The sequence below is a fragment of the Dasypus novemcinctus genome, chromosome 6 (assembly GCF_030445035.2).
Source record: "Dasypus novemcinctus isolate mDasNov1 chromosome 6, mDasNov1.1.hap2, whole genome shotgun sequence".
In the NCBI taxonomy this organism is placed as follows: Eukaryota; Metazoa; Chordata; class Mammalia; order Cingulata; family Dasypodidae; genus Dasypus; species Dasypus novemcinctus.
In genome coordinates this window covers 24,188,513-24,212,837 of record NC_080678.1, presented here as the reverse complement: position 1 = coordinate 24,212,837, position 24,325 = coordinate 24,188,513, and positions in this window count along the sequence as shown.

Genomic DNA, 24,325 nt, shown 5'->3' with positions numbered 1-24,325 from the left:
TTCCTCTCTCCACATCTGAGAAGGAAGAACTCATGTAATTAGGTCGAGCCCATCCAGATAATCCAGGGCAATCTCCCCATCTCAAGGTCCTTAACCTTAATCACACTTGAAAAGTTCCTTTTGCCATGTAATATTCACAGATACTGGAGGTTAGGATGTGGCCATCTTTAGGGGGGGCATTGTTCTGCCTACACCAGGCAGGCAGAGGCTGGGATTCAAGGCTTGGAGTCTATAGAAGTAAATTCAAGCTTAAGCAATGGCAGAAAAGTATTGCATGACCAGAATAAGGCATAGAATTGTTCTGAACTTGTGCTTTCTCATTTGGTCAAATAAGAAAAATAGGAGGAGCTCCCTATTTTTACCATGCCAGGCTGCTGGCAACTTGAGGTTCTCACCCCCTGAAGCACCATAGGAAATCCTGGGACAAGGCTGCTTGCACTGTCATGGGGAAGCAGGGCTCAGTGCATGTCAGAGGATGTAATCAACAGCCAGCTGCTGATAAATAGCTTCTGGATCAATATGTTGGGATTAGCATCACTGAGCAAGACTGTAAAGTGAAATGACCTGGATTTCAAGATACTTGGGTTGTAGCACAGCGACTTTGAGGTGATGGTGAGAGGGTTGAGGAGAGAGTAAGATGATTAAAATATTACCCCTGGATTCCAGCTAGATGCAAGTTAGTGATGGCACCAGGCACAGATATCACTCAGATGCATGACAAGTTGAGCTAGAGACTGCAAAGGCTACGAAGAACATGCAATAGGGCTCATGCCTGTGATCCATCTGGGCAATTTCTATGTCTTTGATAGAGACACAAAGACAAAGTTTTAGGGGCAGTACGGTCACACTGAGAAGGCCAAGGACATTCTCTAAATTCACCTAATTTCTCTCTAATAGTCCATTATGGTTCTGTCTTGCTGTGGTTGAATTATATACCCCAGGAAAAAAAAAAAACATGTTCTTAGTCTTGGAAAATTTCCAAAAGTGTACTCAAGCAATAGCTACACAGCTCTGTGATGAAATCAAAAGTATTTTTTGGATGGATTATACAAAACATAGAACTCTATGACACAGTGTGACAGATGATGAACTGCAACAAATGTACAATATTAATACACAGTGTTAATAATGGAGGGTATATGGAAAAAAATATACCAAAAGTAAGCTATGGACTATAGTTAGTAGTAATGGTTTGAGGATGGTTTTTCATAATCTGTAACAAAAGTTGCACAACAATTCAAGGTGTTGATGGAGAGGTGATGTATGGGAATTCTGCACATTATGCACTGTGCATAATGTGCAGAATGTTTTGTAAGCTCACAACTTCTCTAATAAAATATACATATATGTATATACATATATGTATATATTTAAAAAGTGTTCTCAGTTTTAATCCCTTCTTGAGGGCATGAACCAAATTATACTGAAGATGCTATTTTTAACTGAGGTGTGACCAACGGAAAGGGGAATCCTTACAGAGAGAAAGCCACAGGGAGGAGTTGGAAGCTGGAAGTCAGTGAAATCCAGAACTTGGAAGAGAAAGGAGAGGACATTGTCATGGGACAGGAAAGCCAAGGAACACAAGGATTGCCAGCCAGCCAGAATGCTACTGACCCCGTGAGGAAACAAGCCTTCTAGTCTCTTAACTACATAAAGTCCTATTGTTTAAGCCAAACCATTGTGTGGTATTTGTTGCAGCAGGCTGGAATACTAAGACACTAGCATTAATTTATTTAATCTCATTTGAAACTATCTCATGTAGCTGTATAGCCCTTTCAAAGCCTTGAAAAAATGCAGAAGGGCAGAGGAGATGTGGTGCCTTTAAAAAGAATCGTGACATAAAAGTAAGTTCGTGAAATGCTTCTTGTCTTTGTTCCCACTTGGATTCATAGTGAACTTGCCATCTGCCTCCCAGGGACAAGGAGAACTGTTTCCTGAGCTTAGTTTTGGCAAATGTGACTTACATCCGATTACCCAGGTATTTCTAAAATGCCTCCTGTATTCTTAGCAGTATGCTTGTTCACCATGTTGGAACAGTGTTTTTCAAAACAGTTATTCTGGGGGTTTTATTTTTGTTTTTGACATGGTCAAATAGATGTGATGATTTCAAAGTAAAGGTACAGCTAGCAGAGTCTGAGGGGCAGAAGGTGAGAGGGGGGAGAAAGAAAGGAGGGTGGGAACAGCAAAATGCCCACCTTACAGTCAAAGAATCAAGAGATAAGATGGGTGTTTTATGGCACAGAGAAGGGCCTAGGGAAGCAGTTGAAGTTGCAGAGGTACCTGGTGTATTTGTCAGGGTAGCGGTGGGGAAGGTGGAGGAGAAGGCTGGGGGTGGCCAGTGGATGGGAATAGTGGATAGCAGCCAAATCCACATCCTCTCAGGGCAGGAGGTCAACAGACAATGTCTAAGGTTGGTAAAGTGAGAAATAGGGCTATAAGCATTTTAACTAAAGATATGGAAATCAAAACCAGCAAGAAAGCAGAAGTGGTTAAATGTAGTAATTAGCTCTGGTGGGGCGGCGGGGAGGAGGCGGGTGGGAAGGACAGAATTGGAGAGGGTTGAGCAGAGGCAGAATGCTTGTTCAGCTGCAAGGGAAACACAGCACACTTTTTTTTTTTTTTTTCCATTTTATTTATTTGCTTTTAAAAATTGTGGTAGCATACATATAACATTAATTTTCCCATATTGGCCATTTTTAAGTGTACAATTCAGGGGCATTAATTACATTTACAATATTTTGCTACCATCATCAACATCAATTACCAAACATTTTTATCACCCCAAACAGAAACTCTGCACTCATTAAACAATAATACCCTATTTCCCCTCCCACACTCCTTAGTAACCTCTAGTCTACTTCTTATCTCTATTAATTTGCTGATTCTAGGTATTTCATCTAATTAAAATCTTACAATATTTGCTCTTTTGTGTCTGGCTTCTTTCACTTAGCATAATATTCTCAAAGTTCATCCATGTTGTAGCATGTAACAGAAGGCAATCCGTTTTAATGGCTGAATAATATTCCACTGCATAAATACATGTATACATAACTATTTTATTTGCTGCCTATGCAAAATACCAGAAATGGGTTGGCTTTTACAGTAGGGATTTATTAGGAGGAAATCTTACATTTCTGAGGCTGTGAAATGTCCAAATCGAGGCACCATCAGAGATGCTTTCTCACCAAAGTGCCTTTCCACGTGACAGAGAAGCCCAGGATCACCCACGGCCGGTCTTTGGGGAGAGAGCATCATCTGATGCCTCGATTTGGACATTTTTCTCAACCTTTATTAGATGGTCTGATGATATACCACATGAGAGAACTCATATTATAAATGTAATGAAAATAGAAGTCTTTATCTACTACGCCAACTGATAGATGAATCTTTACCAAAGAATGAAGGCCCTTAAGGGAGTGCCAGATAATTCATGCTGGAGATGTTATTCATGAAAAATCACACAAAATCATTTATGCATATAGCAACACTTGCAGGGTGAGTGAGATTCCACAGGGTATAAAACTCTTACTGGTATCATGAATGAAAGCTCACCTTCAATGGTCACTCATTCCTTGGCATTAATATTTTGACACTGAAGAAACAACAATCCTGAAGTGAATTTAGGAAAATCTTCAACTGGATTTTACATTAGAAAATTCATAGTGGAAAATAAAATACTTTATATGGGCCCTTTAGCACACAATTCAGCAAACATTCAAGAATTTTGTACAAGACTTACTATTGAAATTATATTGGAAAACAATGTAGAATTGTGAAGTGACATGGGTGTACTAAATGATGAATTTTTAAGAAGTAATATTAAATAAGATTAATTCAATATATTAGTACTTGCATATATGTAAGCAACAAATATTTTTCCTGAAAATCTAATATGTTGGTCACATTATAGTTTTGTTTTTATGCAATTCTTTTTTTTTTTATTGACTTTGTAATAATATTACATTAAAAATATATATGTGAGGTCCCATTCAACCCCACCCCCCCACCCCCCCTCTCCCCCCCCAACAACACTCGTTCCCATCATCATGACACATCCATTGGATTTGGTAAGTACATCTTTGGGCACCTCTGCACCACAAAGACAATGGTCTACATCATGGCCCATACTCTCCTCCATTCCATCCAGTGAGCCCTGTGAGGATCCACGATGTCCGGTGATCACCCCCGAGGTGCCATCCAGGGCAGCTCCACGTCCCAAATACGCCCCCACCTCTCATCTCTTCCTGCCCTTCCCCATACCCATCGTCCACCATGTCCACTTTTCCCAATCCAATGCCACCTCTTCTATGTGGACATTGGATTGGTTGTGTCCATTGCACCTCTATGTCGAGAGGAGGCTCAGATTCCACATGGATGCTGGCTGCCATCCTCCCATTTTCAGTTGTAATCACTCTAGGCTCCATGGTGTGGTGATTGTCCTTCTTCAACTCCATCTTAGCTGAGTGTGGTAAGTCCAATAAATCAGATTGTAGGTGCTGGAGTCTGTTGAGGCTCAGGACCTGGCTATCACATTATCAGTCCAGAGATTCAAATCCCCTAACTATATCTTAAACCCCAACGTTAACTGCACCTCCAGCAGATTAGTATGAAAGTCTTATGAAGGGAGATCCCATCTGAGTCCAGATTCTTCACACATAAACACCATTTCCAGAGAGGGGCCATCTGCCCTGGTAGTAAACCCCATCGGCCATGACCATAACTCTCATGGGTCTCTTTAGCCTTCATAGGAACCAATATCTGGGGGTTGTATCTGCTTTATCTGTCTCTCTGACTCTGCTCAGTTGTGCATGAGGGCAATCCTTCTGCCAGCCTCCAGACTCTTTTTTAGAAACTCGTAGCCATATAAACTCATTTCTCCTTTCCATTTCCCCCTTACTTTAGGTCAAACAGCATTTTAAAGTCATGTTGTTTTATGTAGACATGGATATTCTGTTGATCCGCATTGAACCTTCCATATAAGGTCCTTTTCCAGTTGCATCATCAGTTGGTATTTGATAGTGGTCCCTCGTTGCCAGGGAGGCTCATCCCCGGGAAACACAGCACACTTAACCAGCACCGCATTTAAAGCCCATGTGTAAGCAGGAGCTGAGGAAAAAACTGCCAAGTACCTTAATGTAACAACATCTCCCCAGTTATGTTTGCAGTACTTGTTTTACAATTTTTGCAATACAATACTAGTTTTACAATACAACTTTCACAGAGGTTTACTTCTTTTTAAGAAAAGTGTGCTACCATTAGAAATACTCGCTAGATTTGTGTAAAGCGGGTATCGTATGTAGGGTGCATGTACGTTAATTAATTGTTCATTGCTTTCTTCATTCTTTTCTAACATTTTTTATGAAAATTTTCAGATATAGAAAAAAGTTGAAAGAATTTTACAGTGAACAGCCACATAGCCACCATTTAGATTCCATAATTCGTACGTTATTGTACTTACTTTATCACCCTTCTGCCCTTCTAGCCATTGCTCCCTCCATTCATCAACTCAACTTAGTTTTTTGATGCATTCATTACACTGATTTTTTAAAAGTTCATATTTACCTTGTTTTAGGTAACTGAAAAAACAGAATTCCTAAGAAAACTTACAATGTCTAATGACTAGGCGAAGCTAAATTGTTCTAAGTAAAGAGCATTTCTTAGAAGAGGAGAGTCAGGCAGGGAGTGGTCAGGGCAAATCCAGACATGGAATTTCCCTTCACAGTAAATTTCATTATTTCCTTTGTTGTCACTGTCACTCCATAAGTCAATTTAAAAGGCCATAGATTTGTCACCACTGCAGGTTCTAAGAGAACTGCAAATTCTTTCTATGTATTACCACTTAAGCAGATTCTGGACCCAGCTGAACCAGAGTTCGGTTGTTTAACATCCTGAATTTTCCCATTGAGTCTGAATCATAGAACTCCTTTCAGTGTCTGCACAATTACCTTATTAAGGCTTCAGATCTCTGGATGAGAATTTTGCAGATTAAAATCATATTGGCTTCTTTTACTTTGAGCCAAAGTTAACTTTTTCAGGGTCCTAGAAGACTTTTGACTCCATTTTCCTTAAATGGAAATATTTGTCCCTCTGCTAGACAGACTGGCATTCTCTTTCAGGTTCAGTTTGTGTACAGTTGCCTGGTGATCACTTTGTTAATTAACTCTTAAAGAACTCAGAAACTGGAGTGCATTCTGGCTTCATGATATTATCGCCCTGGAGTTGCATTACAATGGACTGATCCAGGACTAAACATGACCTTGGGGTGTTTGTGAAGCTGGCAAGGAGATTAGCAAACAGAAACCTTAAGAACAGGTAATCCACCTCTGCATGTCTGCATGGCAATTGGCTCTGCAAAGACAAATCTGAAAATGAATTTTTTGGTCATTTTGCTTGCATTTATGGCAGACTGAAAAGCTAAGACTGGAGATGTGGGTGGGAAAGCAGGTGATTACTTCTCCCCAAATACCGTATGAGGCTCAGTCACCCCTGATAAATCAGCAGCTGAGTAATCCCTCCATAATTGGGTGACCCTTGGCTAATCCAGTTTCTAGATTGTGTTTACTTGGCAGGTCATTTCAGTCATCTCATTAGCATTCTCTGGGGTTATTCCGCCCCCAGAACTAACCATTCTGGAATACCATATGCATGGTGATGCTTGTTGGAGAAGCAAGCTGTGTGCTTATGGTACCTCCTCTTTGATCACTAAATGAATTAACTAATTAATATGAATTAGCCAACAGAGCGTTTACCATTTTGTTTAGCTCAATGTTGAGCATTTTAACGGGCAAGATCTTATTAAATTTTTACTCCCCTATGACAGAAGTACTGTTATTATTCCCATTTAATTGAAGGGCAAAGTGAGGCTTAGAAAGGTTAAGTGACTTGCCCAAGGAGAGCTAAGACTTGAACCCCATCTTTTTGAGTCTGGAAGGCACGTTTTAACCACCACTTGAACTACCGTTTTTGTGCTCCTGAATTCTTTGAGCTCTGACCACTCCAGTGAGCAAATTCTTTGCCATTTCCCGTTAGTTGTAGCTTCCCAACCAACCAGAAAGTACTCCAGGGAAGGAACCGGGTCTTCTCTTCCTCCTCCTCTGCCCCTTACAACACAGTCCTGAGCACACAGGAACTATTCAGTGAGTGCTTGGTGGTTGATGATTGTACCTCTATACAATTCCTGCACTTAGACTGTGTGTACAAGACAGGCAGCTCAGCTGCACCCAGAACACGGGTCTTTGTTGGGCAACTTGGGCTCCAGTACATCTCTGTCCGCCAAATAACAGAGTGGCCTTGGATAAGCCACTTACCCTCCCTGGGCTACATTTTCCTCTCCTTCAAATTCAGGGGTGTTAGACTAGATGATCTCTCTGAAAGTTTCCTGCAATGAAATGCCATATTTGTAAATATGAATTGTAGTAAGGGGTTGACGCTACCTGTGGCCCCCAAACTGGCAAGGAGGGTCCCTCACTGAAAACAAAGTTGCTAGTACCCTCCCCTCTCTAATGAGCCATCAAGTTTAGGTCCTCCCTTTAGCATCTACTAAGAAATGCAAACTCTTCCTCCTTCCTACCACGTGCCATCCACAAAAGGTGTGGGAAAGACAATGCGCTTGCGCTCTTTGGACTTTGGGGAGGTGCAGTGTTTGGGAAAGGCGATTCCTTTCCCTCCCTTTGCAGGATGAGAGAGAAGTGCTTCCCTCTTGTTGTGCTCCGATCTAAGCAAGTTTGAAGGTTCACAAATACTGAGTTATTTTTTCAGGTGTTTGTGGCTTCTAATAGTTTAAGGTTAGGGAAGCCTGAAGGTCTCTGGTTGCAGGCAAATTCTGAACCACATACTAACTTACAAGGGAGCAGGCACCAGAAAGGTCATCCAACCTGACTGTAAGCTTGATCAAGTTGATCCATCCTTTAGGACTCTATAAATACCTGGCATAAAAGATTCTCTTGAGGCAAAAGCAATACTATTCTAGTGGCTAGTTTCAGCCAACCTTCTAGTCATAATCCAGATTCCTATGTTAAAGGGCTAAGCAGTTAAGTAGATCTTAAGCCCCAAATGGAAATCCTAAAGGAATACAGTGTCGAACTTCTTAGATTCTTATATGCATTTCAAGGGCAGGGGTGGCTATATGATATTTCTAGCCAATTAATTCACCTATCTTGAAAACCAATATAAAAGTCATTTCTAAAAATCCCTTATGCTAATTAACAAGCCTTCTAGTGTTGATTGGAGATAAAGTATTTATAATAAACCCTCTAGTATTCATTGGAGATAAAAGTATCTATAAAATCCTGGCAGGAAACAACACACTCAAATAAGGTAATTGAAAAGAGTTTAATGAAGCAACTATTGCAAAGGTGTGGTCAGGGTTAAGAGAAACTAGCAAAGGAGGGTGAAGCACCCCAGAGCCAGCCTTTGCTGCTGCTCTTCTCCCTCGGGACCCGGAGGTTGCCGCAGCTGAAGGAGAGGGTTACCCAACAGAAGCTGCAGCCTTCAGTAGAGGAATGTGGCCACTACCAACTTGTGGCCCAAAAGGGCCTGGTTAGATTGGGGGTAACCTCTTTCTCCCTCTACCCTCCATCTTCCTGCTGGTGCCTCCCACCAGCTGAAACCTACATGAAACTAGGGGCAAGGGGGCTGGACCCATGTAGTTCATAAAGGTCAGCTCTTAGAGCCCACACACAGCAGTGTGGAGAAGCACAGAGAATAGATCTGGAGGTAGTAGATCTGAAGGTTTGAGGTAACCTTTTAGAGTCTTTCAAATGTGACCATGTCACCGTTAAAGTATGTATTCCTAATTAGAATTCCTCAAATGCTCACTAACTACTCTATGGATATAGTTTAATCCCATAACACATATATTTATCATATTGTGTATGATAGGGTTTTTAAAAAATTAATTATAGACAATGCAATACTCTTTGAAGCCAAGTGAATCACTCTTGACAATTGAGGGTACCTGCAAAAGGGAGATACTGCTATGTCATTCTCCAGTTGGATATGTGCTTGGGCAGTGGCTAACTTGGTGATCTGCACCAGAACAGCCTGAGTAGGGGAAAAGAGAAGTGGGGTGTTGTGACAGAGCTAGGAGAAGGAGAAGTAGAATGATCTACAAGGTCCTTCCATCAGGTGACAAGGATGTGTGACTTTTCTATGGGAAAGAGAGGTAGCTGGACATGAACCATCTTGCCAGGACCCTGCCCAGGAAGGCTAACCTTCTTGAAGGGAGCTGGTGCATACATACACGCACACACAAGCCCTTTGTACTTGCTACTTACACAATGGCAGGCCCACAATTCATACCAGAAATCCAACTCATAAGAAGAAGCTAAGTTCAATTCAACTTAGGAAACACTCAGTGCCAGGCCCTGAAGATATGGACAGGATGATAGACCAGCTCTATCTAACAAAATAGAATGACTATGAGGTGGTGTGCTGAGGCAGAATGCATTGTTTTAAGGAGAACTGGTTTCTCTAGAAGTAATCGTCAATTGGAAGACTATAAGGAAGGCCCTGGTGAAAAAAGAAAGTTTAAGGGGGCTCTCTTCTGCAGGCCAAAGACGATGTTATGATAGGCAGCCTCAGAGCTGGGCTCATTCATGTCCAAGAGGATGATGGGGTCCCAAAGTATTAATAACAGGGACCAGGTGTGATGCTTAACCACCAGCAGCCAAGAGGATGCAATTTCTTCAACTACTGACAAAGCTGGAGGAGAAGCCTAGGGGGCTTGACTCCCAGAGAGTTGTGGAGATGGTTAATAGGGCACAGCAATCCTACAGGCAAAAATGGTCAGGCATCAACAAAGGTGCTGCTTAACGTGTAAAATCAAAATAATGCAAGAATGGAAGAGCAGAAGGCTGCAGGTAGCTGCCCCAATCAGAGGTCCTGAACGCTTTCTCAGTTACCAGACTTGACCCAGTTCTCAGATCCACAACAAATTGGAAGAAGAGGTGTCTGGTGCCTAGAAGGAAGGACCCTGCAATACCATGGCAAACATATTCCGTTAAGATTCTCCCAGCTTTTCCTCATAGGATATACTTTATAGGTGACAGTTCACTGGGAAAATATGAGTCATGAGACTTTTTAAGGACTATTAGACACAGGGTCTAAGTTGATACATGGAGGCCCAAAACATCATTATGGCTCCCCCATCCCCACCCCATTAAAGAGGGGCTCTGCATGGGCCAGGTAATAAATGGAGTCCTGGCTATCAACTGGCTCATAGTTGGCCCACTGGGTCACTTTCCGAGTCCCATGAGCATAATTGGAATTGATATAGTTGGCAGTTGGAGTAACTCCCATATAGGGGCCCTGATCTGTGGAGTAAGAGCAGTCAGAGTTAAGACTTCTAAAACTAAATCTCCCACTCCTGGCCAAGGTGGTAAATAAAATATTTTAAACAAATAAAAAATAATAATAGGATGTAGGGAGTGGGGATTAGTGCTACCACTGAAGACCTAAAGGATGCTAAGATTGTGGTCCTATGTCCAAAGAGGTCCAGACTTACAGATGTCACAATGATCTATTACATCAAAGGCATTGCATTGATTGGATAAGCAAACAAGAGGAGGCTAGTTCACTGGAGCCTGTGACACATGTGTATCAGTAGGTGGGTGATAAACTGTATGAAGTTTAAGTAAATGGCCACTTGAGTGAAGTTTATAGGGATCAGGGGCATGCCTCCAAAGTAAAGGACATCCCCTAACAAAAAAGGAAGCACAGCACCTAGTAATCCCCTTTGTGTTCTGGAAGCAACACATTCCACATTTAGGAATATTATTCCAGCCTATGTATATGATGTGGAGGCTTCTACTTTTGTGGGGGCCCAAAGCAGGAAAGGACAAGCAATAGGTCCAAGCTGTGATGCTATCAGCCCTGCCACTTGGTTCTTCCCGCCCCCCCTCCCCTCCCCCCAGCAGATTCTATTGGTGGAGGTGTCCTGGAGAGAAAAGATGCAGTATGGAGCTTATGACAAGCTCCAGTGAGAGAACCACAATGCTGGACACTGGGACTCTGGAGCATGGATATGTCATCTGCAGCACATAACTATATACCCTTTGAGAAACAGGCTCTGGAAAGTTACTGGGCGCTAGAAAATGTAGAATGTTTAACCAAGGAACTCAAGTGACTGTACATCTAGAATGGTCCATTATAAAGTGAGTTTTGTTGGTCTTGTCAAGTCATAAAGTGGGGTAGGCTCAGCGGCAGTATATTATAAAATGGAAGTTGTACATCTGGGATCAAGCTCAAGCAGGACCAAAGGGCATGAGTTAGCCACATGAGAACGTAGCCTAGATCACCATGTCACCCACCACAAATGCACCATAGGTACACCTTCTCCAGTTTGTATTCATGATCCATATTTGGGGGCAGGGGGATGTCATTCCATACATCCAGCTGGAAGAGGAGGAAAAATCCCAAGTTCAGTTTATGGGTGTGTCAGCTTGGTATGTGGGTAGAAGTAAAAAAATGTATGGCAGCTACATTATAGCCACATTCAGGTTGTGAGAGGAAATCTTCTGAATGGGTAGAGTTGTGAACAATGTGTATGGTCATCACTTTGTGTAAGAGAGATAGTCAGGTGAGAATATATATAGATTCCTGGGTAGTGCTCAATGGCCCATTCATTGGTCAGGGGGGAAAAGATTGGCAGATGGGAAACAAGAAAGTCTGGGGTAGAGGTATGTGGATGGAAATATGGGAGTCGACATGAAATGTGAAGATATTAGTATCACATATTAACACCTACTGAAAGTATCCAACACTGAAAAGGCTCTGAACAACCAAGTAGACAAAATGACTTAGGCAGTTGATGTTAGCCACACTTTGTCATGTGCTACAACAGAACTGGCAAAATGGAACATGGTGACAGAAACAGAGGGTGCTGATGGGCCCCAAAGCATGGACCCCCTCTTAACAAGGCCAATCTGGTTACTTCTGCTTCTGACTGTCCTTATCAATGACAGAGACCAACACTGAGCCCCCAATATAGCATTATCCCTTGAAGAGACCAACTGGTCACTTGTCAGTCAGTCAACCCAAACTGAGCATAGGGTCCCTTCCATCCTGACAGGGCTCGCAAGGATAGATAACTATCCCAGGTAAGTGCTTATCTTTTTTTCTTACTAAGCCTCAGCCAGCGTCACTATTCTGGGGCTTATGGAATGCCTGATCCACAGTATAATAGGGAGTCCATTTTCCAATGGAAAGAAATGTACAAGCACGCCCATAGCCATAGAATCCACTTGTCGTGTTACATACCACACCATCCTGAGTCAGCCCTCCTCATAGATGAGGGTAACCTCATAAAGGTGCAGCTGAAACTCCAGCACAGGGGAAACCACCCTGTTGGGGACGATTGGTGAGGGCGTGCGCTGAGATCAGCGATGCCAATGGCATGGCCGCCAGAGCGGAGCCCATTTCCTGGTTCTTCTTCTCCCTCCCTGCTCCTTAGTTCTCTGTTCCCGCCACTGCCCAGGCTAACACAGTAATGCGCAGGTGCAAGGCGCGAAATTGAAGTCTGCCCTCCACCCCAGCAACGGCAATAGCCAATCCCTAAACCCTGCCACTTCCCCTAGTAACAGCAATAGCCAATCCCTAACCGCCAACTCTCCCACTACCCCTCCCCTTCCCAAGAGTATAAATGCTTTGTTCTCACAATAAAACTTTGCAGCTTGATCCTCACCCTGTCTCGCTGTCATTCCTCGCGTCTCCTGTCTCACCATTCTCCTCCGCGTGACCACGAGCCCCCGTTCCCTGCCCCGCTGGCCGGGGCATTAACACCACCCAAAAGGAAGGGGTCCATTCTTCAAAAGGCAGTATGTTTGTTCAATTGAAGACCTCTATATAGCACTTTGCCTCTAATAGGAAGTATACATGTGTTTGTAAACCAAAGTGTGAGAGCAGAAGCAGCCCCACTTACCATCACTCCCAACGCCGCTTGGGGGATTTTGTGTTTTCTGTCCTGCAACTCTGGATGCTGCAGTTTTGGAAGTCCTGGTCTCCCAAGGGAGTACATACTTACCAGGGGACACAGCAAGAATCCCATTGAACTATAATTTATAGCTGCCACTAGTGCACTTTGAATTGTGCCTGGGGACCAGCAGGCAAGGAAAGAAATCACCCTACTGGCAGGGGTCATTGACCCTGATATTAGGAGGAGGGAGGGCTGTTATTGGATGATGGGAGCATGAAGAATAAATAAGTATGGAACCCACATGATCCACTGCCTCCCAGTATTCTCTTGCCTCACTGTAACTGTGAACAGACATGCGCAGCAACCTCAGTCTGAGAAGGGTATGTCAGCAAGCATTCAGATACACTCAGGAATGAGGGTTTGGGTCATACCACCAAGTAACCCACCAAGCCTTGAAAGGTGATAGCTGAAGATGAGAGGACTTTACAATGGGCAATGAAAGAGGGAGATGATGAGGACCAGTTGCAACCCCAATGTCAACTACATCCAGCGAGGCTGTTCATCCCACTAATTCCCCTCTTCTGGGTTTTCTCTCAGGAAGAAAGTTCCCCAGGAACCATGGAGAAGCTGCTTCTTGAACCTGGGTGACAAAGTAGATCTGTGCATCTGCAAGGGATGGACTATGGTAGCCATGAGAATGTGCCAGTAAACTTCCAACTACAGGAATATAATCAACTAAGGGCCCAACCCACTGCCCCTGGAATCCATTGCTAGGCTTGCACGGCAACCACATGTCTTGTGCTCTCAACTGGCAGATGAGCATAGAAAGGAGTCTAAGGTAGTCTTCTTCCTAGAAGTCATGAGATTCCTCTTCTGGCTAACTTTGCCAAGGGACTCCCCAGCAGCTTTGCCACACCCTCTTGGGACTGCATAGCAGTCTAGAAGTGCTCAACCAACATTCTTTCCCTCTCTCCTTCTCTCAGGTCAGACATATCGTGATCTTCTAAGACATCCTTTGCATTTCCCAGGCGTTTTCTCTGATAAAATCCCATCTTGGAGTCTGCTTCCTGGAGGGCTGGACTAACACCACTGCAAAGCCTTGGGTGAAACACTTCCCCTCTCTAAGCCTCACTTTTCCCAGTTGTGAAATAAAGAGGGCTGCTCTAATACTCTCTAAATTTCCATTCTACTCCTAGTTAGCTGGGCTAGAGGCTGTCCCAGAATGACTTTCTAGCTGAAGTTGCCAACTGGCCTATCTGACTCTCCTATGCCTCATTCTGAAGATTCCAGACCCTGACATGGAGTAGAGTATGTGCTCAGGGACCTGTGGTCTTGTTATAGGATCTGCACAGAGATAGTGACCTGGCTATTTTCTATATTGCCTCCTTCACACTTTTCACATGACTGTTCACAGTGCCACTGGACCAAAGTTAACCCATGGCCATCAGGGCCATTGTGCATTTCTAGAAAACTCCAAGTAAAACCTAAAAGTACCATCCCTGAAGTCACCTTCACCCTTACAAATGCACCCTCCAATCCAAGGTCTAATGTCCTCCTTGACCCAAGATAAAGACCCAAAATAAGTCTTGGGAAAGCTGTGATTTTTGCTCATTGGAGACTTAAATATTTTTTTCCTCTGGGAAATGTAGTCTACCCCTTTCTGCTTCCATAACAAAGGGTAACTGGTTCTTTGGAAGAGAAAAGACTTATGTTCAGCTCTATATCAAAATGTCTCCTAATCTTGAGATCCTATCTAGGACTGTCTATATTTTCAAACTTTAGTTCAAGTTCATGTCCTTTGGTTGCCTTAAACTCAGCGTTTGCCCCTCTTGCTGACGCAGGGGGAAATGTGCTTTGCCCTCAAAAACAAAAAGAAAAAAAGAAAAGTAAAAAAGGTTCATATCTTAGAGATTGGATTTGCTCTGAGTTAAGTAGTAAAGAAGTACATTACTTCAATTAAAGGTTAGTTGGACTGCTTTACCTTGCATGCGCTAACCCACATGCACTCTCTCTATTTCCCTCTCTCTCCCTGCATCTTCCTTATTTTGTGGCTCAATCCATTGATTATACCTGCATTATTTCTGCTTCTCCTTTAGCGATTTTCCACCTCAATCACATTTGGTCTCATGATAGTGGAACTGGTAGAAAGCAGGCATTTTTACTGAACTGATGTGCAGCTCTGTCTTGGTTTGAGTACTTCCCAGTCCCAAACAGGCCATCAAGTAGTTGACAGGTGGTGAAATATTCAACAGAGACATTGAGAGTGGAAGAGCTGCCTGGCCCAGCGAGCTCCTCAAATATGGAAACAAGTAAAACAAATGACGGGGGTGGGGGGAGGTGGGAGGGTTCCAAATTCTAGGTACTTCTGTTTTAACAGAGCAAGGTACTGACAACTGAGACCCTGTAGGTGGGAATGCGCTATGGAGTGGGGAACGTCCTGGGGACAACTTGTCTTCTCTTATGTTATCCCTTGCCTGTATTTCTGCCTGCACTCTCCCTCATAATTTAGCACTGGTAGGCTTTCAGCAAATAAGAGAATTATAAACCAGTAGCTGGCTGTTTAGCAATCATACTGAGCCCTATATATTCAAAACACAAGGCCTTCTTCAAAATTCATCACTTGGAAAGCCTGATTTGTTTTTGCTTTTGTTTTGTTTTTAACAATGTTATGGTTGTTCAAAATAGTTTGAGAATTCTTCTTTTGGAATTACCTTGAAAGACATTTCAAAAAGTTATGCAGGTTGCCATGACTAGTTTTGGGGTTTTTTTCCCCCTTCTTCCCCTCCCCCTCCCCTGTCCTGCTGTTTTTGCTGTCTGTGTCCATTCACTGTGTGATCTTCTGTATCTATTTCTCTTTTTGTCTTCTCATCTTTCTCCTCTAGGATTCACAGGGAATTTGATCCTGGGGACCTCTGATGTGGAGAGAGTTTCCCTATCAATTGTGCCACCTCAGTCCCTGGTCTCTGCTGCGCTTTACCTGGACCCTCCCCTTCATCTCTCTTTTGTTGCGTCATCATCTTGCTCTGTAACTCACATGCCTAGGCACTGGCTCGCCACATGGGCACTTGTGCAGACGCTCGGCTCACTACACGGGCACTCGTGTGGGCACTAGGCTTACCACATGCGCACTTGGCTGGTCATGCAGGCACCCATGCAGGCATTCAGCTCGCTGCGTGGGCATTTGGCTCACCACATGGGCACTCGGCTCACTGCATGGGCACTCAGCTTGCCACATGGGCACTGACGAACCACACAGGCACACTTTCTCTTCTTCCTTTTCACCAGGATCAAACTCAGGTCCTCCCATATGGTAGGTGAAGGCCCTATTACTTGAGTCACATCTGCTTCCCCATAACTAGTTCTACATCTCTTATTTGTTTGTGAAACACAGATCGACAACCCCTTTAAGCCAACACATTTCTGTCATTGCCATTTCACATAAGGAATCATCCAAAGCATATGTTACTATCAGGCGGGTATACATGAGCTTCACTAGTCCATTTCTGGTAATTGGGCAGATTGGGTTATTAGATCAACTCTCCTGCTACAAACAAGTAAAGTGCTGGATAAAGTATTCTTAAAATCAGCAAAGAAGTCCCAGACTGGTGGTGCTGGTAGGACATGTGGCAGGATTTGCAGGCAATATTTTATGATGCCTGTGGCTCCTCAGACACTTGGCGCTGCTGGGCTCTGTGCAGCCTGGTGTTGTTTGTGTTTTAGAGTGTTATGAGTAACACTGCAATGAACATTCCCATAATATTCATTGTAAGAACATATATTTTCACTTCTCTCAGATAGATTTCTTGGCATGGAATTGGTGGGGAATATGATGCCTCACGAATGGGCTCCAAGAATGGACAGACCAGACAGCCTCTCAATATGGGTCTTAGTGCTCCCCTATGTTGAACCCCTCCTCTCTCCCTGCAGCTGCTGCTTCTTTTGATACTGCTGCTGTCATCGCCACCCGGGGACCTGCTGCCCCTCGACTGCCCCCTCATACAGTGGCCAGGCCAACTCCTTCTCTGCAGGCTGCCCACTGCCTCCTGCCTGCATGCCTGAAACCCCAGGTATACTCGCTGCCACCTGACATATCTCTTCTGCTCATACACTTGCTCTATTGGCTTATGATAGTTGAGGTAATGTGTCAACTCAGCCAGGTAATTGTGCCCAGTTGTTTGGTCAAGCAAGCACTGGGCTAACTGTAATAGAAGGACATTTATGGGCTTTAGTCATTAGTGAGTTTACTGTGTAGATGGCTGATTATATCTACAATCAACCAGGAAGATTGCCATCAGCAATGAGTGACATTTTATTCAATCAGTTGAACGCCATAAAAGGGGAAGTGATTTCAGCATTCAGAGAAAATTTCCCAGCTGGTCTTTGGACAGCCAATATCTCCCAGAAACTCATCAAGGACCTTCACTGGACTTTCATCGGAGTCCATGCCTTGCAGCCTGCCTGTGGAACCAGGACTTGTGCATCCCCATGTTCATATGAGAGACTCTTATAAATTCACATACTATTTACAGATATCTTCTGTTAATTCTGTTTCCCTAGAGAACGCTGACTAATACATGATCCATCATATTTCACTTACAAAACACAAGTTCAAAGGTAACAATTACCCTGCAACTGTAGGTAACAAGCCCACGAACTGGCACTGCCCAGCTGTCCCATTAGCTGCCTTCCCCAGCAACCAGGGAAAGACCCTGATTGCATACTCACTGGACTACCCATTTAAAAGGATTCTGTGTCATATCCCTTCTCCTGATACCATCGAGGATGCAGCCTAAGTGGGCGACAACAGTCAGGGACCTTGCCCGTCACTGGCCCTCCCAGTGCCCCCTAAATGCAGCATCTAATATCTTGGCCCCAACTTCCCTGTGCACACCTTATCTTTAATATTTTCTCTTCTGCCTCAGAAAAGCCAACAATTTCATTTGCATGTCTCTGGTTTCGCCTTCCCTCAGGCAACCGAGGTCTTCTGCCCACTGATTGGAATAATCAATGAGCATAAAAGATCTAATATATGAATAATGGAGTGTCTGAAAGAGAATACCTAAACAAAGCCATAAAAGAATATAAAAATTAAAATTCAATTTTTTCCTCCAATTAAATATAATGTAGTAAAACTGTAAAAAAAAAAAAAAAAAAAAAAAAGCACAAAGAGAGGATAGGATAGTAAGGTGTTAACAGGCCAGAATCCGAGTAACTGTGGAAACCAAATATGGATGCAAATCATTGAGGCCACTTTTACACTGAGGGTATCTGCTAAACCAGGGAAGCTGGAGTTTGGATTTTGTCTATCTCATGGGATAAAAGGGACAGAAAGCAAACCCTAGCACCCCAATGTAAAGAGTGCAATAGGAGACCTTCCATTCATAAAGCCAGAACCCAAATGGACTCCACTCTGTCCTTGTGGGAATCTGGAATCTTCATTATTTTCCTGTAGCTGCTGTAACAAATTACCATGACCTGGCTGGCTTAAAGCAACAGAAGTGTATTTCTTCACAGTTCTAGAGACTGGAAGTCTGAAATCCAGGAGTCAGCAGGCCTGCTCTCTCTCCAGAGGCTCTAGGGAAGATTCAGCTCCTCACCGTTCCAAGTCCCGGTGACTCTGGGCATTCCTTGGCTTGTGGCTGCATCACTCCCAGCTCTGCCTCCTTGGTCCCATCTCCTCCTTTTCCTCATGTCTCTCTCTTCCAGGTATATCTCATAAGGACATTTTTCTCTGGCTAATCCACTCCTCATCTCAAGGTCCTTAATCTTGATTATACCTGCAAAAATTATTTTTCCAAATAGGGAACATTCACAGGTTCTGGGGATTAGGATGTGGAGATATGTTTGGGGTGGGGGGGCCCTCTTTTCAGCCTACCACAGAGCCGAAATGCACATCACCTGTATTTAAAAAAAATCTTAAGCCATTAATTTAATTTAAAGTGGTCCTGGACTGGTAAAGCTTCCGCCAGGTACACAAATTTTCTTTGAAGAAATGCATCTCCAGTTTAGGCCTCAAAAATTCCTACAAATTTCCAAGGGAAATGAGTAGGTCTTCGTGAAAATAATCAAACACATAAGAAAACAAGGAACCATGTGTGTAAACCAGCAAAAAACCTATCCACATGAGCTCTCCCAGGTGTCAGGCTGATGCAATATTACTAAAATACTAAACCAAAATAAACCTTCTAACTACTGAGGTTTTAACCAGAGGTCATTCAATCCTCAGGATCTATGAATGGGTCTCAAGGGTAGCTGAAAATCCTTAGTGTTATACACAATTATTTTTGTAAGTGTTTCTGTGCATTTTTCTGGAGAGAAAAAGTATAGATTTCATCATATTTTTTAAATGATACCTAACCCCAAAAGAGTTGAAAAACTCCTCCAGGCCTACCATGTACCAAATAAAAGCTAAAGGAATTTTGAAAGATGTTAAAGATTGTGGGGTTATTGCCTTGAAAAAGAGCTTTTAAATCATGGAAAGCAGGATGTCATGAAACTCAGAATTATAACTATTCTTTTCACTATCATTCCCTGTTGGGAATGAGTTTCTTAGTGGTACAGAAATTGTGAGGATACCATTGAGTATTTTCAGAACACTAGTACTATCCATCTTTTTACCTAAAACTGTACTAGAGGGAAGCAGATGTGCCTCAAGTGATTGTGCTCCCATCTACCATATGCGAGGCCCTGGGTTTGATTCCCAGGGACTCCTGGTGAAGGCGAGCTAGCCCACGTGGAGAGCTGGCCTCTGCAGAGATCTGATGCAACAAGATGACACAACAACAACAAAAAAGAGACACAGAGGAAAGACAATGAGAGACACAACAAACCGGGGAGCTCAGGTGGCTCAAGCAATGTAGTGCCTCTCTCCCGCATCGGAAGATTCCAGGATTGGTTCCCAGTGCCTCCTGAAGAGAAGACAAGCAGACACAGAAGAACATGCTGCGAGTGGACACAGAGAGCGGACAGCAAGCACAAGCGGCAATGAGGGGGAATAAATTAAAAAATAATAAATCTTTAAAAAAAAACAACTGTACTAGAGATTGTTGATGGTGGTAGAGATACAAGAGAAATAGCCCTCATCCTGAAAGATTTTATAATCTATTTGAAAATTAATGGATGAAATCACCTTAAGAAAATTCCAAAATAATAATGTTCCCACTTTTATGCCATGTGCATTCCCACCTTCAGACTCTTTCATGCTGTTTAATTCACCTGGAATGCTCTCTCCTGACCGCCCCTTTCCCCTCCCCCAGTTTATACTCCCTCTTTCCAGTTAGCTTTTCATATTCCATCCCTCTTCAAATTCAAGCTTAAGCCTCATCACCATAAAGTCTATCCTAGATTCTCAGGCTAGTGCTCTCTCTCTCTCTTTCCTTCAAACTTCTTTGATTTTCAGAGTTCTGTTCATTTAATAAATATTTATTAAGTGCCTGCTATACTCCAGACATATAGTTAAAATGACCAAATGCAACATTCATTTTAATTCAGGATGCTCTTGTTTGCAAGAGAGAGAAAAGTTCACTTAAACCAGATGAAATAAAGAGAAGGGGGGAGGGAGAGAGAGTTTATTGAAACTCAGGAACCAAACAGTGGAAAGAAGGATGGAGCTGAGCATAAGGCTGACAGGAATGAAACCTGTCAAGTCTCTCTCTCTCTCAGCCTCTACTCCCCATTTCTGTCTGCTTGATATTGTATTCTTTCTATCACATGATGGAGGACATGGCTGGTTTCATATCCTAAGAGTGCCAAGATCAGAGGAAAGAAAAGGATTTCTGCCTTCCAGATAAAAACCTCAATGATAACTATTAATGACTCAGTAATGTCAGTGCTCATGCCTGGACCCAATCATTATGGGTAGGGAATTGAGGTCCAATGATTAACCCATCCTGAGTCACATGTACTCCACTTTGTCAGGGAAGATGGTCTCTTGCAAGAAGAAGAGAGGAAGGGTTGCTGGACAGGCAACAGGAACAGATAACTAATCAACAAAACGTGATTTTCTGTTACTTAACTGTCTTGCCTTTAGGTCTGATCTCCTTAACTACAGTAACCCCTGTAGAGAGTACATCTTATTTTATAAGAGAGGTCAAATGTTGCCTGCCATACCTATGCTCCATTCTTTGAGAACTTGCCTTGCTCACAGAACCTGATGCTCAGGAGCCTGTTTGAACCAGTTGGCAATGACTTCTGTCCTCCATCTCAAAGAACGAGCCAAGCACAGTCCATCTGACCCAAGCACAGTCAATCTTTTGGTTGGCTCATGACATAGGAGCTGATACAAATAGATGACTTAGCCAATTTGTTCTCTCCCACTCTCTTTTCTCTCTCTCAAGGATTTGTACTTATGAATTAGGATAGAAATGGTAAATTAGTGGTGGAAGTTAAAAGCCTCCCTGGTGCCGAGGGATTACTACCAAGCACCAGCTGATGATGTAACTAGAAAAAGACCTTGAATAAAGAAGTCAACTCAGACTGGCAGAATATCTCAGCCTACATGTAATATCAGCTGTTAAAACTGCTTTTTGACTTAGGATAAAAGGGGGAAATGGAAAAGACAAGTGAGCTTATATGGCTATGAGTCTCCAAAAAAGAGTCAGGATGTCATCAGAGGGGTGACACTTACGTACACCTCAGCAGGGTACCAGAGACAGCCAAGGTAGATGGACACCCAGGTGCTGGTTCTCCTGAGGGCTTCAGAGACCCACAGGTTCTATGGTCATAGCAGATGGCTTTGGAGTTCAGGGCCATGTCAGTTGGCCCTGCTTTGGAGTTTGTGTTCCTGAGTGTGATGGAGTTGGACTCAGATATGACCTTTCTATACATGCCTCTTTTGTTACTTTTACCAGACCTGTGGTTGGTGTTTGGGTTGGTGTATATTCAGGAGACCTGAATCTCTGAACTGTCCATATGATGGCCAGGCCCTGGGCCTCAGCAGACTTGTGGCTCCTACCCTCTGGTTTCTTGGACTTACCCTGGCCTGCTGACAGGGAAGTGAAAAGGGTCAACCACCACACCAGGGAGCCAAGAGTGCCTACAGCTGCAAGCAAGAGAATTGCATCCACCATCCATGTGGAATCTAAGCCCCCTCTTAATGTAGAGGGGGACTGGACATAACCATCCCAGGGTCCACAGGATGGAGGAATAGAGTATGGATTAGAGTGGACTTACTAGTATTCTTCTGGGGAACTCTTATGATTAGTAAGGGAAGAAATTGTAGTAGTGATATGGAGAGGGTGGCCATGGTGGCTGCTGATGGTAGGGAGATGGAAGAAGAGATATGGTGTGGGGGCATTTTCAGGATTTGGAGTTGTCCTAGGTGGTGTTGCAGGGATGGATGCTGGACGTTGTGTGTCCTGTTGTGGCCCACTGGGTAGACTGGGGTAGAGTGTGGACTACAATGTGGACCACTGTCCATGTGGTGCAGCGGTGTTCCAGAATGTATTCACCAGATGCAGTGGATGTGCCGCAATGATGGAAGAGATTGTTGATGTGGGAGCGTTGGGGTGGGTGAGGGTGGGGGGTATATTGGGACCTCATTTTTTTTAATGTAACATTTAAAAGAAAATAAAGGAAAAAAAAAAAGAAGAAGATCATGATATAGAAAAGGTTGGAAAGACCATGATGAGGCAGGGGAAATTCAGAGGTATGGAAGGAAAAACTTGGTAAGCAGAGGAACCAGTTGAGAACAGACCTGATAGAAGCAGATACGTAGAGTTAGCTCGTTATTTAAATGGCAGTGCATGGGGTGAAGGTCCACGAATTCACTGAACAAAAATACAAGTGCTTCTTTTGTGGTACGCTATGGTCTGGGAACTGGGGACACAGCTGTGAACAAGATGAACAGCCTTCCTTCCTTCCTTCCTACCTTCCTTCCTTCCTTCCTTCCTCCCTCCCTCCCTCCCTTCCTTCCTTCCTTTGCATTTTTATTGTATTTTTTTAAAGACACATAGATTACAAAAAATGTTACATTAAAAAATACAAGAAGTTCCCATATACCCCACACCCCACCCCACCCCACACCTCCCACATCAACAATCTCTTTCATCATTGTGGCACATTCATTGCATTTGATGAATACATTTTGGAACACTGTTGCACTGCATGGATGATAGTTTACATTGTAGTTTACACTCTCCCCCAGTACATTCAGTGGGTTATGGGAGGATATATAATGTCCAGCATCTGTCCCTGCAATATCATTTAGGACAACTCCAAGTCCTGAAAATGCCCCCAAATCACATCTCTTCTTCCCTCTCCCTGCCCTCAGCAACTACCATGGCCACTTTCTCCATATCAGTGCAACAATTTCTTCCATTCCTAGTCACAATAATTCTATAGTAGAATACCAGTAAGTCCACTCTAATCCATATTTTATTCCTCCATCCTGTGGATCCTGGGATGGTGATGTACACTCCACCTCTATATTGAGAGGGGGCTTAGAGTCCACATGGTTGATGGATGTGATTCTCCTACTTGCAGTTGTAGACACTCTCAGTTCCCTGGTGTGGTGGTTGACAATCTTCACCTCCCTGTTAGCTGTCCTGGGTAAGTCCAACAAACCAGAGTGGGAGTTGTAACTCTGCTGAACAGCTTTCTTGTAGTCTAACAGAAGTATAAAGCTAGATAAATAAAGACACAAATAGCAAGCACACAACTCCAGTGAGTGCTATGAAGAGGAAGAAACTACAACTGACATGCCTAGCATCTCCCATCACCATTCTCTGGGATACACAGTGTGTACTGCACTCTCTTCTTAAATCTCTGTGAAATTGTGCCATAGGAATCCTGACCTGAACTAATTGAGTAGGCCTCTGTTTCGTGTGATTAAGAGTCAAAACAAAACATTTAGCCTCCTTTTCTATCCCTTACCTTTATCAGTTCAGTAAATAGTCAATAAATGTTGGGTTTGGAGATGGTATGATAGAGTACAAATGAATAGTTGAAAGCCCACTCCTTGGAATCTTGGAAACAGGTGATTTACTGAGATGGTAAGGGAAGAACTTTTAATCACATCTGCTCACTGCACTCAGTCTTGATGTTTGATTCTAACTACAGGATCCTTTATATTCAGTACTGTTTTGTGGGCCTCAGTCTTCCTAGAACAGGCATTAGAAACACCAGGATTTTCCCTGGGGTGGATGCAGTGTGCCTAAAGGGGAAAAAAAATGAGTGGAAATCAAAACAGAGTGGGAGCTGGCCCAACAATGGCAGAAGCAGTAGGCATGTAGGGGGATGGCGGGAAGTGCTAAGGCTACTGTCCCCTCTGAGTTCCAAGGCAAAGGTTGCTATCGACACCTGTTATTTCTGCCCACCTTGCTCCTTGAGAGATGCCTCTTCCCAGCTACGTGACATAGCAAATTCCAAAATCCCCTCATTCCCTTTTTTTGTGTGTGTGCTTATAAAGTAGTT